This window comes from Salvelinus fontinalis, unplaced genomic scaffold, assembly GCF_029448725.1.
Source record: "Salvelinus fontinalis isolate EN_2023a unplaced genomic scaffold, ASM2944872v1 scaffold_0960, whole genome shotgun sequence".
Classification (NCBI taxonomy): Eukaryota; Metazoa; Chordata; class Actinopteri; order Salmoniformes; family Salmonidae; genus Salvelinus; species Salvelinus fontinalis.
In genome coordinates this window covers 37449-53735 of record NW_026601169.1, presented here as the reverse complement: position 1 = coordinate 53735, position 16287 = coordinate 37449, and the positions used below count along the sequence as shown (strand labels likewise).

The following is a 16287-nucleotide window of genomic DNA, read 5'->3' as shown; positions in this document are numbered from 1 at the left end:
TATTTTAATCAAATTCTGGCTGTCTGTACCGTTAAGGTTCATGGTGGAATGGGATAATAGTAAGCCAAAAGCTGAAAGTATCCCATTACATTTTAAGAAAATAGTGGAATGGGCAAAGAAAACCCCTGTCTGCAAAGTAAAAGAAAACGCAATCAACCACAGATTGCTATACGAAAAATTAATAGAAAATTGTCGTCCTAGAGACCGATTACCAATATCGCCTTCCACCTGGCTACGGACACAATTGAAAGGTTTAGATAACAGACTGAAAGATTTTAATTGGCTTGTTTTACACAGACGTCTTCCGGTCAGATCAACATTATATGATCATAATTTGACCCTGAATAAATTTTGTCCCAGGGACAATTGTTTTGCAATTGAAACAATTCCCCATGTTTTATGGGAATGTTCTTTTGCCAAATTAGTTTGGAGAAAAATTAAACTATTTTTTGAGATTTTAAAAAACATTGATTATGAAGGGGTAGCCAAACTTGAACTAAAAAATGTGGAAAGGGTGCAATTATTAGCATTAGTGACTCTGGTGTCCCTTATCAAGACCAAACTTTGGGAGGCCAGATGTGGTGCGGTCAATGACACCCTCAAGTGGTCACCGACGGGATTAGTTGAATTTATAAAACAGGACATTTGGAAAAGAATACAATTCGAAATAGATAAGTGGGGCATTGTATCAGTGAAACAGAAATGGAAAGGGGTTTACCCTTCACTTTAAATGTTTTTAGAGCCAATTGAAATGTAGGCTAAGCCTTTGTACATATTTGATATACACTGAGGTTTATTCAGAATTCACTTTGGTATATGTATATGTTTGTATTTATAGAATTCTTTGTATTGTTTTTTGGAGATTATTAGAGGCAAGTTAAACTTGAATGTAATAATACTGGTCAGGTTCTGCAGAACTGCATTTTTTTGAGTAGTTTTGCTATTGTTATATTGTTACACTATTTTTGGATACTGTTTTTATGAATCGATGTTATGTAATGCACTGATTATGTAATTGTATTTCAATGAGAAATGTAAATAAAATTCTTTTTCCAAAAAAAAAAAAAAAAAAAAAAAATCTGTTCTTATCAGTTTAATATCTGATACGTCCCCTATCTGGGGACCATATATTAAATTGATTTTTGGAACAGGGAGATGGAATAGGGGCTTGCTCCGTCCACTCCACGCATCGACCTGGTATTGCAGTACCTCCAGGAACGGTGCACCCCCTGCCGCTGTAAATAGAAATCAGACAGAGTCAACGGAGTTGCTTCGTTGGTCTATATTGTATTTTCACTTTGAGCAACTTCAGTTCAATGTCAGTGATGGCTAGATAGCGCTGGTTCAATCGGTCACGGTTATATTGACTACGACAGGCGCTGTGAACCGGCTGTGTTCATCTTCTATTCAAAATTTTTCTTCACGGGATACAGAGCACAGTGAAATGCTTACTTGCAAACTTTCCTCAACAGTGCAATCAATAGCCACGATCAAAAATATACACAAATAGCTAAGTAATAAAGTAGTTAAAACATGTTTTTGTTATGATTGGAAATAGATACAGTAGAAGACTATACAGAATAAACTATGAAATGTGCTCAAGCCGTGTACTGGTAACATGGACTGTCTCACAAGCAACTGCCTGTATGTATTCGTTTCTCTCAATCACCTACAAGCAGTTCTCTGGAACAATGTTGTCGATTTTCAAAACAGAGTCCACAAGACACACACAACTTTGGAAAAACAGTAAATGCATTTTGCAAATGTAGTTGTCTTTGAAACACATAAAAATATATTATACCGTCAAAATTGCAAATATATTCATCAAAATAACACGACTATATGCAAAAATATGAACACATCTATACTTATCTCTTGAGTGCAAGAGCAGACAAAACAGAAAGTTAGTCTCTTTTTAAAAATTCCAGTAGATCCATAAATGTTCTTTGCAGTCACTAAATCAGGATGATCGACTATCCATAGGTGCAGAATTATGGGTAATTACTCTCCTTTTATGCATATTTCACCAAACTATTTCATACACATCAAATTGGATTCCTAATCAAAAATGAAATAAATAATTGTGTGCATTGTGATTCATTTATCGGTATCGTCACAATCCAATTCCATGTATTCAATACATAGGCTGGTTTTCTCCTAGTTTTGTAGACTTTCCATTGGCGTACAGAAACACAATCCACAATAGAAATAAGGAAAGGTGAATACAACGGGGGAAAAGGGCACATTGATTGCACGTGCCCATTTGCCCAGTAATGCCATCATACTGTAGACAGACAGTATGGCTGCATTGGTAATGCATTATGATAAGCAGCTAAATGGGTGATATCCTGAGACAGCGTGACAATCAAATAAAACCTCTGGCAGAGATTACAGCTGGACAAAAAGGTCATGTTCATTTGGGAAAGCAACACAGAAACAAAGACAAATTAGAGACAGATCCCCTTCACACCTTTTTATTGTAGCATTGTGATCTGTAACTAAATGAACATTGACACTAGTTCATCTTGAATAATGTTTTTACCTTAACAATTTAAAACAAGTTCAAACAATTAATACAAATTAAATGAATCAACATATCATTTCAAAATGTACAAATAAGATAACTTTTTTGTAAATGTTAGACATCTTAGTAAGTAGGCTAGTATTACATAAGCATCATTTAGGGAAAACAAATATATCCATACCAGAGGTGGAACCTTGATCCACTCCCTGATCTACTGGGTGAGCAGACTTCTATTCCAGCCCAGCAATAATACACATTACTATCAACTCATTGGATAAATTGAGCAGACTTCTAGCAATAATACACATTATCATCAACTCATTGGATAAATTGAGCAGACTTCTAGCAATAATACACATTATTATCAACTCATTAGGTTGGATAAATTGAGAAGACTTCTACTCGTACACTACTAGGCCCCTACTCTGCTAGTTCCCTACTCTGCTAGTCCCCTACTCTGCTAGTCCCCTACTCATCTCCTATTCTACCGGTCCCCTACTATTGTGCTGACCCTGGTTTCTCCCTTCAGATCAGAAGAATCAGTGGAACAGGCAAAGCCATGGCGAAGTCTGACAAATACCAACACAAGAGGTGAGTTACACCTGGAGACGACTATCTTGGGTAACTAACCTTCTGTCGTCTCTCTGGTAACTAACCTTCTGTCGCCTCTCTCTGGTAACTAACCTTCTGTCGCATCTCTCTGGTAACTAACCTTTTGTCGCATCTCTCTGGTAACTTGATCCACTCCCTGATCTGGGTGTTGGGTAGAACCCCTAGGTTTGGGAGAACAGGTAATGGAGGACATCAGGTGGGTGTTGGGTAGAACCCCTAGGTCCTAGATAACAGGAGCAGAGTTAGAGGTTAGGAGACGGACGTCAACAAGCAAACACACAGGTTACACTTTACTGGGAGAACATTTTGATGGATTAGTGCAGTGTTATAAATGGGAGATATTTATTTGTCAACACTTTTGGATGGTATGGCCTACCTCAAGCTGGTCCCCCTCTGACTCCGAGCACAGAGAATCAGACTGATCTGAACTCACTGGTTCTGGTGGATGGGATACTTCCTGGGAAGCTCGGACAGTTGATGGTCCTAAAGTCATTTGGAGGTAAATTGAGGTACATTTTTATAAGCTCAGCATAACTACCATTTCTTTCTCCAATGTCAACCAGAGTGTAACATACTTTATCTATTGTCAGGGCTTTCAGTGGTTGACCGTCCAACTCAGTGGCAGTTTTAGCATGTAAATCTTGGTGGGGCAAAGGGGGGGAGACAGTTTCTAGATGCATGCCAGCAAAGCCACTGCACAACTAAACAATACATTAAATGCACTATAGCGGTGACAAGCGGGGCCCACAAACTGTTAGGGACTACATAAATCTGTCCCAACACCTTACCACTGCTACACCTGACTATCAGCGGAGCCTTGTCTGGCAGCGAAACAGTCAATTCAGCCTGTTGGATTCGGGGTAAACATTGAACATTGAGATATTAAAGACATGATAGATCAGACGCATAGTGTATAAAAAGAGACTGGGTTTATGCCAGAAGGTAATGGGTCTCTAGAAAGACAGATGCCTTTGGAATGTGTTGGGTGGACGGGAGGAGATCACAGGATTGCTATAGGGGAAAGTGGATGGACATCTGTGGATTAGGCGAAGGAGGGGTTGAGGTCAAGCGGTCAGGTCATATCCTCTGAAGGGAGTAATACGGGTTTAGTATCCTGTTTCCCTCTTCCTGTGGAACCATAGGATGTAAGGATTGGAGAGAAGGAGGGGTGTCTAAAGTGGAGTGTATATATACTCGTGATGGTGGGAACATGTTTTGGTCTGAATTACAGCTGTAACGACCCTTTGGGAAGAATTAAACGTGGTTAAGCTTCTCTAGTGTCCGTGAGTTATTTACTCGGAATAATTAGAACCTAACAAGTCTGACTGACTTTAACAAGATGTGGTTTCTACTGACAATTGAGATGTACAAACTATAAGGGGACGACGAGTGGATAAGACGTTGATGAACGAGCTAGGACGGACATGGTCAAATCACATCCAAATCAAATTGTATTAGTCGCGTGCGCCGAATACAACAGGTGTAGACCTTACAGTGAAATCTATGCAGCCTACTCAATCATTTTTTATAGCTACTGTTTACAGGCCTCCCGGGCCATATACAGCGTTCCTCTCTGAGTTCCCTGAATTCCTATCGGACCTTGTAGTCATAGCAGATAATATTCACATTTTTGGTGATTTTAATATTCATATGGAAAAGTCCACAGACCCACTCCAAAAGGCTTTCGGAGCCATCATCGACTCAGTGGGTTTTGTCCAACATGTCTCTGGACCTACTCACTGCCACAGTCATACTCTGGACCTAGTTTTGTCCCATGGAATAAATGTTGTAGATCTTAACCTGTCTAGGATCAGCGTGGCGCTAGCGGCACACCCCCCCCCCCCCACTGAAAAACCAGTGCCGCGAAATTCAAAAAAAATATTTTTTTAAAATTTTTAACTTTCACACATTAAAGTCCAATACAGCTAATGAAAGACACAGATCTTATGAATCCAGTCAACATTTCCGATTTTTAAAATGTTTTACAGGGAAGACACAATATGTAAAGATGTACATCTATTACCTAAAAACACATTAGCATAATCCACCATCTTTTATTTGTCCACCAACACCAGTAGCCATCACCAATTCGGCTAAACTAAGATATTTATAGCCCCTAACCAACAAAAAAACTCATTAGATGACAGTCTGATAACATATTTATGGTATGGGATAGGTTTTGTTAGAAAAAAGTGCATATTTCAGGTATATGGCATAGTTTACAATTGCACCCACCATCACAAATGGACTAGAATAATTACAATGAGCAACGTGTTTACCTAACTACTAATCATCAAACATTTCGTAAAAATACACAGCATACACGAATCGAAAGACACAGATCCTGTGAATACAGACAATATTTCAGATTTTCTAAGTGTCTTACAGCGAAAACACAATAAATCGTTATATTAGCTTAGCACATAGCAATTAGCAGCCCAGCATTGATTCTAGCCAAAGTGAGCGATAAAAGTCAACATCGCCAAAAGATATTAATTTTTTCACTAACCTTCTCAGAATTCTTCCGATGACACTCCTGTAACATCACATTACAACATGCATATACAGTTTGATCGAAAATGTTTATATTTAGCCACCAAAATCATGGTTAGACAATGTGAAATGTAGACAAGCTGGTAAAGAAAACGTCCTTGCGCCACTTAGACAGTGATCTACTCTTATACATAAATACTCATAAACGTGACTAAAAAATATAGGGTGGACAGGGATTGATAGACAATTTAATTCTTAATACAATTGCGTTATTACATTTTTTAATTTATCCTTACTTTTCAATACAGTTTGCGCCAAGCGAAGCTACGTCAAAAAACATGGCGTCCTAAGCCACTAAAATGTTTCGACAGAAACACGATTTATCATAATAAAAATGTCCTACCTTGAGCTGTTCTTCCATCAGTATCTTGGGCAAAGGATCCTTTCTTGGGAGAAATCGTCTTTTGGTGGAAAGCTGTCCTCTTGCCATGTGGAAATGTCAACTACGTTCGGGATGAACTGAAAAGCGTTCCCAACTTTTCACATCGTTGCAAAAATAAATGTCCCAAAATCGCACTAAACGGATATAAATTGCTATAAAACGCTTTAAATTAACTACTTTGTGATGTTTGTAACTCCTATAACGAGTGAAAAGATGACCGGAGAAATATAACAGGCTAAACTAACGCTTGGAACAGGAGAGGGTCGGTGTCTTCCACGCGCGTTACGCAGCAAGAAAAGACTTGCTAGCTAAAGGTTTTTTTCATTTGTAGGGCCTGTGAACGAGCAATCGAGCCCGTTGGAATCGTCATCACGTAAAGGCATCCAGGGGAAGACGTAAGAAGTGTCCGTATAGTCATAGCAACGACAGTGCCTGTTTAAATGACTTCAGAAAAGTGGCCAACGTTTCTCAAATCTGACTCCATGTCAGGGAAATTGCTGTAGAATGGGCTCTGTTCCACTTAGAGACAAAATTTCAACTCCTATAGAAACTATAGACTGTTTTCTATCCAATAATAATAATAATATGCATATTGTACGATCAAGGATTTTGTGGGAAGCCGTTTAAAAAATTAGCCACATTAGCATAAATAGTCTAAACAGCGCCCCCATCCCCAACAGGTTAATGTTTTTCCTCATAATCCTGGACTATCGGACAGCATTTTATTACGTTTAAAATCGCAACAAATAATCTGCTCAGACTCCAACCAAGGAGCATCAAAAGTCGTGCTATAAATTCTCAGACAACACAAAAATTCCTTGATGCCCTTCCAGACTCCTTCTGCCTACCCAAGGACGTCAGAGGACCAAAATCAGTTAACCACCTAACTGAGGAACTAAATTTAACCTTGCGCAATACCCTAGATGCAGTTGCACCCCTAAAAACGAAAAACATTTGTCATAAGAAACTAGATCCCTGGTATACAGAAAATACTCGAGCTCTGAAGCAAGCTTCCAGAAAATTGGAACGGAAATGGCGCCACACCAAACTGGAAGTCTTCCGACTAGCTTGGAAAGACGGTACCGTGCAGTATCGAAGAGCCCTCACTGCTGCTCGATCATCCTACTTTTCCAACTTAATTGAGGAAAATAAGAACAATCCAAAATGTCTTTTTGATACTGTTGCAAAGCTAACTAAAAAGCAGCATTCCCCAAGAGAGGATGGCTTTCACTTCAGCAGTAATAAATTCATGAACTCCTTTGAGGAAAAGATCATGATCATTAGAAAGCAAATTACGGACTCCTCTTTAAATCTGCGTATTCCTCCAGGGCTTAGCTGTCCTGGATCTGCACAGCTCTGCCAGGGCCTGGGATCGGGAGAGACACTTAAGTGTTTTAGTACTATATCTCTTGACACAATGATGAAAATAATCATGGCCTCTAAACCTTCAAGCTGCATACTGGATCCTATTCCTACTAAACTACTGAAAGAGCTGCTTCCTGTGCTTGGCCCTCCTATGTTGAACATAATAAACGGCTCTCTATCCACCGGATGTGTACCAAACTCACTAAAAGTGGCAGTAATAAAGCCTCTCTTGAAAAAGCCAAACCTTGACCCGGAAAATATAAAAAAAACTATCGGCCTATATCGAATCTTCCATTCCTCTCAAAAATTTTAGAAAAAGCTGTTGCGCAGCAACTCACTGCCTTTCTGAAGACAAACAATGTATACGAAATGCTTCAGTCTGGTTTTAGACCCCATCATAGCACTGAGACTGCACTTGTGAAGGTGGTAAATGACCTTTTAATGGCGTCAGACCGAGGCTCTGCATCTGTCCTCGTGCTACTAGACCTTAGTGCTGCCTTTGACACCATCGATCACCACATTCTTTTGGAGAGACTGGAAACCCAAATTGGTCTACACGGACAAGTTCTGGCCTGGTTTAGATCTTATCTGTCGGAAAGATATCCGTTTGTCTCTGTGAATGGTTTGTCCTCTGACAAATCAACTGTACATTTCGGTGTTCCTCAAGGTTCCGTTTTAGGACCACTATTGTTTTCACTATATATTTTACCTCTTGGGGATGTTATTCGAAAACATAATGTTAACTTTCACTGCTATGCGGATGACACACAGCTGTACATTTCAATGAAACATGGCGAAGCCCCAAAATTGCCCTCGCTAGAGGCCTGTGTTTCAGACATAAGGAAGTGGATGGCTGAAAACGTTCTACTTTTAAACTCGGACAAAACAGAGATGCTTGTTCTAGGTCCCAAGAAACAAAGAGATCTTCTGTTAAATCTGACAATTAATCTTGATGGTTGTAAAGTCGTCTCAAATAAAACTGTGAAGGACCTCGGCGTTACTCTTGACCCTGATCTCTCTTCTGACGAACATATCAAGACTGTTTCAAGGACAGCTTTTTTCCATCTACGTAACATTGCAAAAATCCGAATTTTTCTGTCCAAAAATGATGCAGAAAAATTCATCCATGCATTTGTTACTTCTAGGCTAGACTACTGCAATGCTCTACTTTCCGGCTACCCGGATAAATCACTAAATAAACTTCAGTTAGTGCTAAATACGGCTGCTAGAATCCTGACTAGAACCAAGAAATTTGATCATATTACTCCAGTGCTAGCTTCCCTACACTGGCTTCCTGTTAAGGCAAGGGCTGATTTCAAGGTTTTACTGTTAAACTATAAAGCGTTACATGGGCTTGCTCCTACCTATCTTTCCGAGTTGGTCCTGCCGTACATACCTACACGTACGCTACGGTCACAAGACGCAGGCCTCCTAATTGTCCCTAGAATTTCTAAGCAAACAGCTGGAGGCAGGGCTTTCTCCTATAGATCTCCATTTTTATGGAATGGCCTGCCTACCCATGTGAGAGACGCAGACTCGGTCTCAACCTGTAAGTCTTTACTGAAGACTTATCTCTTCAGTAGGTCATATGATTGAGTGTAGTCTGGCCCAGGAGTGTGAAGGTGAACGGAAAGGCTCTGGAGCAACGAACCGCCCTTGCTGTCTCTGCCTGGCCGGTTCCCCTCCACTGGGATTCTCTACCTCTAACCCTATTACAGGGGCTGAGTCACTGGCTTACTGGTGCTCTTTCATGCCGTCCCTAGGAGGGGTGCGTCACTTGAGTGGGTTGAGTTACTGACGTGATCTTCCTGTCTGGGTTGGCGCCCCCCCCTTGGTTTGTGCTGTGGTGGAGATCTTTGTGGGCTATACTCGGCCTTGTCTCAGGATTGTAAGTTGGTGGTTGAAGATATCCCTCTAGTGGTGCGGGGGCTGTGCTTTGGCAAAGCGGGTGGGGTTATATCCTTCCTGTTTGGCCCTGTCCGGGGGTATCATCGGATGGGGCCACAGTGTCTCCTGACCCCTCCTGTCTCAGCCTCCAGTATTTATGCTGCAGTAGTTTGTGTCGGGGGGCTAGGGCCAGTTGGTTATATCTGGAGTACTTCTCCTGTCTTATCCAGTGTCCTGTGTGAATTTAAGTATGCTCTCTCTAATTCTCTCCTCTCTTTCTTTCTCTCTCTCGGAGGACCTGAGCCCTAGGACCATACGTCAGGACTACTGGGCATGATGACTCCTTGCTGTCCCCAGTCCACCTGGCCTTGCTGCTGTTCCAGTTTCAACTGTTCTGCCTGCAGTTATGGAACCCCTACCTGTCCCAGACCTGCTGTTTTCAACTCTTAATGATCGGCTATGAAAAGCCAACTGACATTTATTCCTGATTATTATTTGACCATGCTTGTCATTTATGAACATTTTGAACATCTTGGCCATGTTCTGTTATAATCTCCACCCGGCACAGCCAGAAGAGGACTGGCCACCCCTCATAGCCTGGTTCCTCTCTAGGTTTCTTCCTAGGTTTTGGCCTTTCTAGGGAGTTTTTCCTAGCCACCGTGCTTCTACACCTGCATTGCTTGCTGTTTGGGGTTTTAGGCTGGGTTTCTGTACAGCACTTCGAGATATTAGCTGATGTACGAAGGGCTATATAAAATAAACTTGATTGATTGATTGATTGAAATGCTTACTTACGAGCCCCTAACCAACAATGCAGTTTAAAAAAACATACAGATAAGAATAAGAGATAAAAGTAACAAGTCATTAAAGAGCAGTAGTAAAATAACAATAGTGAGACTATATACAGGGAGGTACCGATAGAGTCAATGTGTGGGGGCACCGGTTAGTTGAGGTAATATGTACATGTAGGTAGAGTTGTTAAAGTGACTGCATAGATGAGCGTAGCAGTGGTGTAAAGATGGGGGGAGCACTGCAAATAGTCTGGGTAGCCATTTGATTAGATGTTCAGGACTCTTACGGCTTGGGGGTAGAAGCTGTTTAGAAGCCTCTTGTACCTAGACTTGGCGCGTGGTATCAGAGAGAACAGGCTATGACTGGGGTGGCTGGAGTCTTTGACAATTTTTAGGGCCTTCCACTGACACCGCCTGGTATAGAGGTCCTGGATGGCAGGCAGGCAGCTTTGCCCCGGTGATGTACTGGCCCGTACACACTGCCCTCTGTAGTGCCTTGCGGTCGGAGGCCGAGCAATCGCCGTAGCAAGGAAGTGATGCAACCGGTCAGGATGCTCTCGATGTTGCAGTTGTAGAACCTTTTGAGGATCTCAGGACCCATGACAAATCTTTTTCGTTTCCTGAGGGGGAATAGGCTTTGTTGTGCCCTCTTCACGACTGTCTTGGTGTGTTTAGACCATTCTAGTTGGTTGTTGATGTGGACACCAAGGAACTTGAAGCTCTCAACCTGCTCCTACAGCTCCGTCGATGAGAATGGGGGCTTGCTCTGTGCTCCTTTTCCTGTAGTCCACAATCATCTCCGTAGTCTCGGTTACGTTGAGGGATAGGTTGTTATTCTGGCACCACCCGGCCAGGTCTCTGACCTCCTCCCTATAGGCTGTCTCGTCGTTGTCGGTGATCAGGCCTACCACTGTTATGTCGTCTGCAAACTTAATGATGGTGTTGAAGTCGTGCCTGGCCACGCCTTGTTCAGGGACAGAACGGCAGACGACACCATTCTGTATACATCTGGCCCTTCTTTGGACACTGTGTTAAAACTTCTTCTTAATAGGGGGGCGCTGTTTTCACTTTGGAAAAAATCGTGCCCAAATGAAACGGCCTCGTACTCTGTTCTAGATCATACAATATGCATATTATTATTACTATTGGATAGAAAACACTCTGAAGTTTCTAAAACTGTTTGAATTATATCTGTGAGTAAAACAGAACTCATTTGGCAGCAAACTTCCATACAGGAAGTGAAAATTCTGAAAATGAGGCTCTGTGTCAGGGTCTGCCTATTCAACTGGCTTTTATTTATGGATCTGTATGCACTTCATACGCCTTCCACTAGATGTCAACAGGCAGTGGAAGGTTGAATGGGGTGTCTAGCTTGATGTGAGGCCGAATAAGAGCTTTTGGAGTGACAGGTCCGCCCTATCGTCAGTGTCAGTGCTTGGGTAGTGCAAACCCCATCCCCCTCTCCCTGCCTCTCCCTTTCCTACCACAACCCCTGCGGTGATCACAGAGAGATGTCGTAAATTCCTGAGAATCTCCTCATGGCCAACAGTATTATAGACAGAGGGTAAACTTTCAGGACAAAGGAATTCTCTTCCACCTCACAGAACTTGAGGTACGAACATATTTCATGTTCCTGCAAAAGTAGGAAAGATCGGTGAAGATCCTAGCTATTAACATGTCCATTTGTCCCCATGTGGGAAACTCAGGAGAGACTGTGGGACCACATTACCATACCGCTGTTTATATAATAACCTCAGATATGAGGTTTACACCTGTTTGTTGTATAAAATGAATGAGTGAGTATGATACTGTTTGTATAATTGTGTCATATGATTTTGAACTGTTTAACTTCTTATGGCTGCATGGGGCAGTATTGAGTAGCCTGATAAAATGTGTCCATTTCAAACGGCCTCGTACTCAATTCTTGCTCGTACAATATGCATATTATTATTACTATTGGATAGAAAACACTCTCTAGTTTCTAAAACCGTTTGAATTATTTCTCTGAGTGAAACAGAACTCATTCTGCAGCACTTTTCCTGACCCGGAAGTTCAAAGTCTGAAATCGATGCTCTCTTCCTCTTCCTGCCTATAAATGGGCACAAGAGCTATTAGTATACATGCACGTCATACACCTTCCTCTGGGTGTCAAGAAGGCTGTGAGAGAAGAAATGAGGTGATTATCTCGATCTGGGATGGAATAAATTCTCTTGGAATGACGTGTACCCCATTTCCGGTAGTCTGAAGAACGCGATTTGGACAGTGGGGTTGCCTTTTGTTTTGCTGACGTTATAGGCGACTATTATTTCCGGCTTTGATTTTATTTGATACATGTCACCATATCATCGTAAAGTATGTTTTTTCAATATAGTTTCATCAGATTATTGAAATTTTTTCGGGAGTTTTGCCGTGTTCCGTTCTCTTCCGTTTGTTTACATGGAGAGATCCGTGCAACCCGGCTAGCGCGCTTGCTAAATGGAGAGAGAAAGTTGCCATTCTGAATCGAAACAACGACTGTTCTGGACAAAGGACACCTTGTCCAACATTCTGATGAAAGATCAGCAAAAGTAAGTCCCATTTTATGATGTTGTTTCATATATCTGTCGTAGTCGCCGGCGCCCAAGTGTTTCTGGCTATTGTGCTAAGCTAAAATAACGCTACATTTTGTTTTCGCTGTAAAACACTTAATAAATCGGAAATATTGTCTGGCATCACAAGATGCCTGTCTTTCATTTGCTGTACACTATGTATTTTTCAGAAATGTTTTATGATGAGTAATTAGGTATTTGACGTTGGTGTCTGTAAATATTATGGCTGCTTTCGGTGCAATTTCTGAATGTAGCTGCAATGTAAACTATGATTTATACCTGAAATATGCAAATTTTTCGAAAACATATGCTATACAATAAATATGTTATCAGACTGTCATCTGATGAGGTTGTTTCTTGGTTAGTGGCTATTTATATCTTTATTTGGTCGAATTTGTGATAGCTACTGATGGAGTCAAAAACTGATGGAGTAATAAAAGTGGAGTCTTTTGCTAACGTGGTTAGCTAATAGATTTACATATTATGTCTTCCCTGTAAAACATTTAAAAAATCGGACATGTTGGCTGGATTCACGAGATGTGTACCTTTCATATGCTGTATTGGACTTGTTAATGTGTGAAAGTTAAATATTTAAAAAAAATATCTTTTGAATTTCGCGCCCTGCACTTGAAGTGGCTGTTGTCATAAGTGTACCGACGTCGGGCTTGCACGCCAAACAGGTTAATGAAGGAAAATACAAATCCCTGTTGTATTTGAACTAAATCCAAGGACCGCCCTGAGCCAGTTGGGTCAGAGACCATGGGACCACCCCTCTCTGCTATCTGAATAAAAGCCAACTCTAAGAAATTACCATTTAGACCATGTTTATCCTCCAAGGAGGAGAACGAAGGTTGAGTATAATTGCTGAATCTTTAACCATACCACGTGGTTAAAACTCTTATACTAATAAGAACAAGTTTTGATATTGACTACTAGTCTGCAGCTAGGAATTCGGTATCATTGAACGCGAAGAAAGACAACCGCCGAAACATCCATTCTATAACGAATGTGACTCTGAACAATCCACAACCGAGACAGAAGGAACTCGAACTTCTCTCCAACGATCAAGACGACACACACACCGAGCGTAACTATATATATATTGATTGCAATTGTTCCCGAATGAGTGAGCGTTCATGTGTAAGGATTAGCATGTCAATTGTTATAAATATGGACTCTGTAGTGAATTCTTAGTCGAACGCCATTTCCCCTTTGTCTAACAAGCAATGCCGGTTCAGCCCACTAGGGTATATTTCTCCCATCATTTCATGTAACTATTTTAAGTTTGTTTGTTTGTTTATGCATTTCTGTGAATTAATTAGTTAGTAATAAATACATGATTTAACTTCTTGAGAATACAGGGGGTGCTGTTTTGCATTAGCATAATTGCCTCTACAGATTAAACTGCCTCTTATTCAATTATTGCTGTTACTATATGCATATAACCATATACCATTGGATAGAAAACAAGCTATGGTTTCTAAAACCGTTCCAATTTTGTCTCTAAGTGAAACACAGGTCATTTCACAGCACTTTCCCTGAGCCAGAAGAAGATTGCAAGATGTGTATGCTCGCTTCAACGCTCTGCCTATATATGGTCACGCCACCTATGACCCGAAACACACTTCCTTCTTCTTCCTCTGGGTGTCTGGAAGACGTCAGAGGAGAAATTTTTGGTTTATCTTGTACTGACGTGAAATAAGACCTATTTCTTTAGCGTGACCGACAACTTCCGGTTTTCTGAGATGCGCGTTTTAGAGAAGCCATTGTCTTTTGTTATGCTGACGTTACGGATGAAAACTATCTCCGTCTCGAAGTTTGTTTGATACATGTGACCATATCACCGTAATGTATGTTTTTTCAATATAGTTTAATCAGATTATTAGAATTTTTTCGGGAGTTTTGCCGTGTTCCGTTCTTTGAGTTTTTTAACTTTGGACAGGGACCGTGCCAGTCGACCAGTACCCAGGCTAAATGAAGAGGGGAAGTTGCCATTGTGAATGGATTGAACGACTCATCAGGACTAAGGACACCTTGATCAACATTCTGATGAAAGACCAGCAATAGTAAGACCCAATTTACGATGTTATTTCATATATCTGTCGTGCATGTGAACTGGTCGGGCGCGTCCAGCTGGTTCTGGCTGGCCTGGTTATGCTAATTTAGCGCTACATTTTGTTTTCGCTATAAAACATTTAAAAAATCTGAAATATTGTTTGGATTCACCAGATGTTGGGCTTTCAATATCTGTACGCTGTGTATTTTTTCTGAAATGTTTTAAGACAAGTAATTAGTTATATAACGTTGGTCTCTAATTGTTCTGGCTGCATCAGCACTATATCAGATTGCAGCTGCAATGTAGAACTGTGATTTATACCTGAAAAATGCACATTTAAAAAAAAAAAACTATGCTATACCATAAATATGTTATCAGACTGTCATCTTATGAATTTGTTTGTTGGTTAGTGGCTATATATATTTTCATTTAGTCGAATTAGTGATAGCTACTGACGCAGGAAAAAACTGTTGGAGTAAAAAAATGGTGTCTTTTGCTAATGTGTTTAGCTAATAGATTTACATATTGTGTCTTCCCTGTAAAACATTTTAAAAATCTGAAATGGTGGCTTTATTCACAAGATCTGTGTCTTTCATTGGGTGTCTTGGACTTGTGATTTAATGATATTTAGATGCTACTATTTAATTGTGACGCTATGCTAACGATGCTAATCAGTGTGGGGGTGGGTGGGGGGTGCTCCCGAATCCGGGTTAGGTACTCGGTAGAGGTTTTAAGGAAACGCTAAAGCACAATAAAGGCACCACCAAAATGATTCAAGTAGTTGAGCTACTGGGATACCAGCCCCAAACAATTGATCAAATTGTTTCCCAATGGAGAAACATCCATCTGTTTAGGTGGGACTCAACTGAAAATACAGTGAAGTTTTGGAGTGGAGTCAATAACTACACGGACTCTTCCGGGGTCAAATCCATTTGAAGAACTGTGCAAAGCTGCACTCGCTGCCCTCTCCTTGCCACGCTCAAATGCGGAGGTTGAACGGCTGTTCAGCCAAATGACTGTGGTCAAAGTTAAGAAATAGAATGTCACTGCACGCTCTCAGCTCCATACTCCTGGTGCGGTATGGACTGAAGCTGGCTGGTGATGCCTGTTACCGGCATAAACTACCAGGTGAAGTTCTGCAGCAGTTTGGCACCACAGCAGCATACAGCTTTAAGGCCACTCCGTCCTCTACTGCTGGTTCCAGCTCCGTGACAATGCAGTTGGACAGTGAAGATGAAGAGGATTTCCTTGCCGATCTATGATTCATCATATTTACAGTACGTATTGTGACGGCCCTGAATATTTCTGAACCGTCTCAGTGCTTCTCCTTCTAATAGGGCGCTTCCCCTTTAATTCCCCATTAAATAGCCAGCATCAGCTGCGCAAAGGTGAAGTTGTGATTGAGACGTGAATGAGGATGTGTACTACCTTCAGTTCATGAAGCTTCGCCATTACGTTTGTTTTGTTGCCTTACAGTGTGTTTTGTAGCCTTAAAGCGAGTTTACCCAGGATTGGATCCACTCTGTGCG

The 16287-nt window shown here is 41.1% G+C and overlaps 1 non-coding gene across 1 annotated transcript; it reads left to right on the top strand.

Moving 5' to 3' along the window:
* The first annotated feature begins 1043 nt into the window (after positions 1–1043).
* LOC129847941 (U2 spliceosomal RNA) lies at positions 1044–1231 on the top strand. Its single transcript, XR_008758473.1, has one exon. It is a non-coding gene; the product is annotated as a U2 spliceosomal RNA (small nuclear RNA).
* The last annotated feature ends 15056 nt before the right edge of the window (positions 1232–16287 follow it).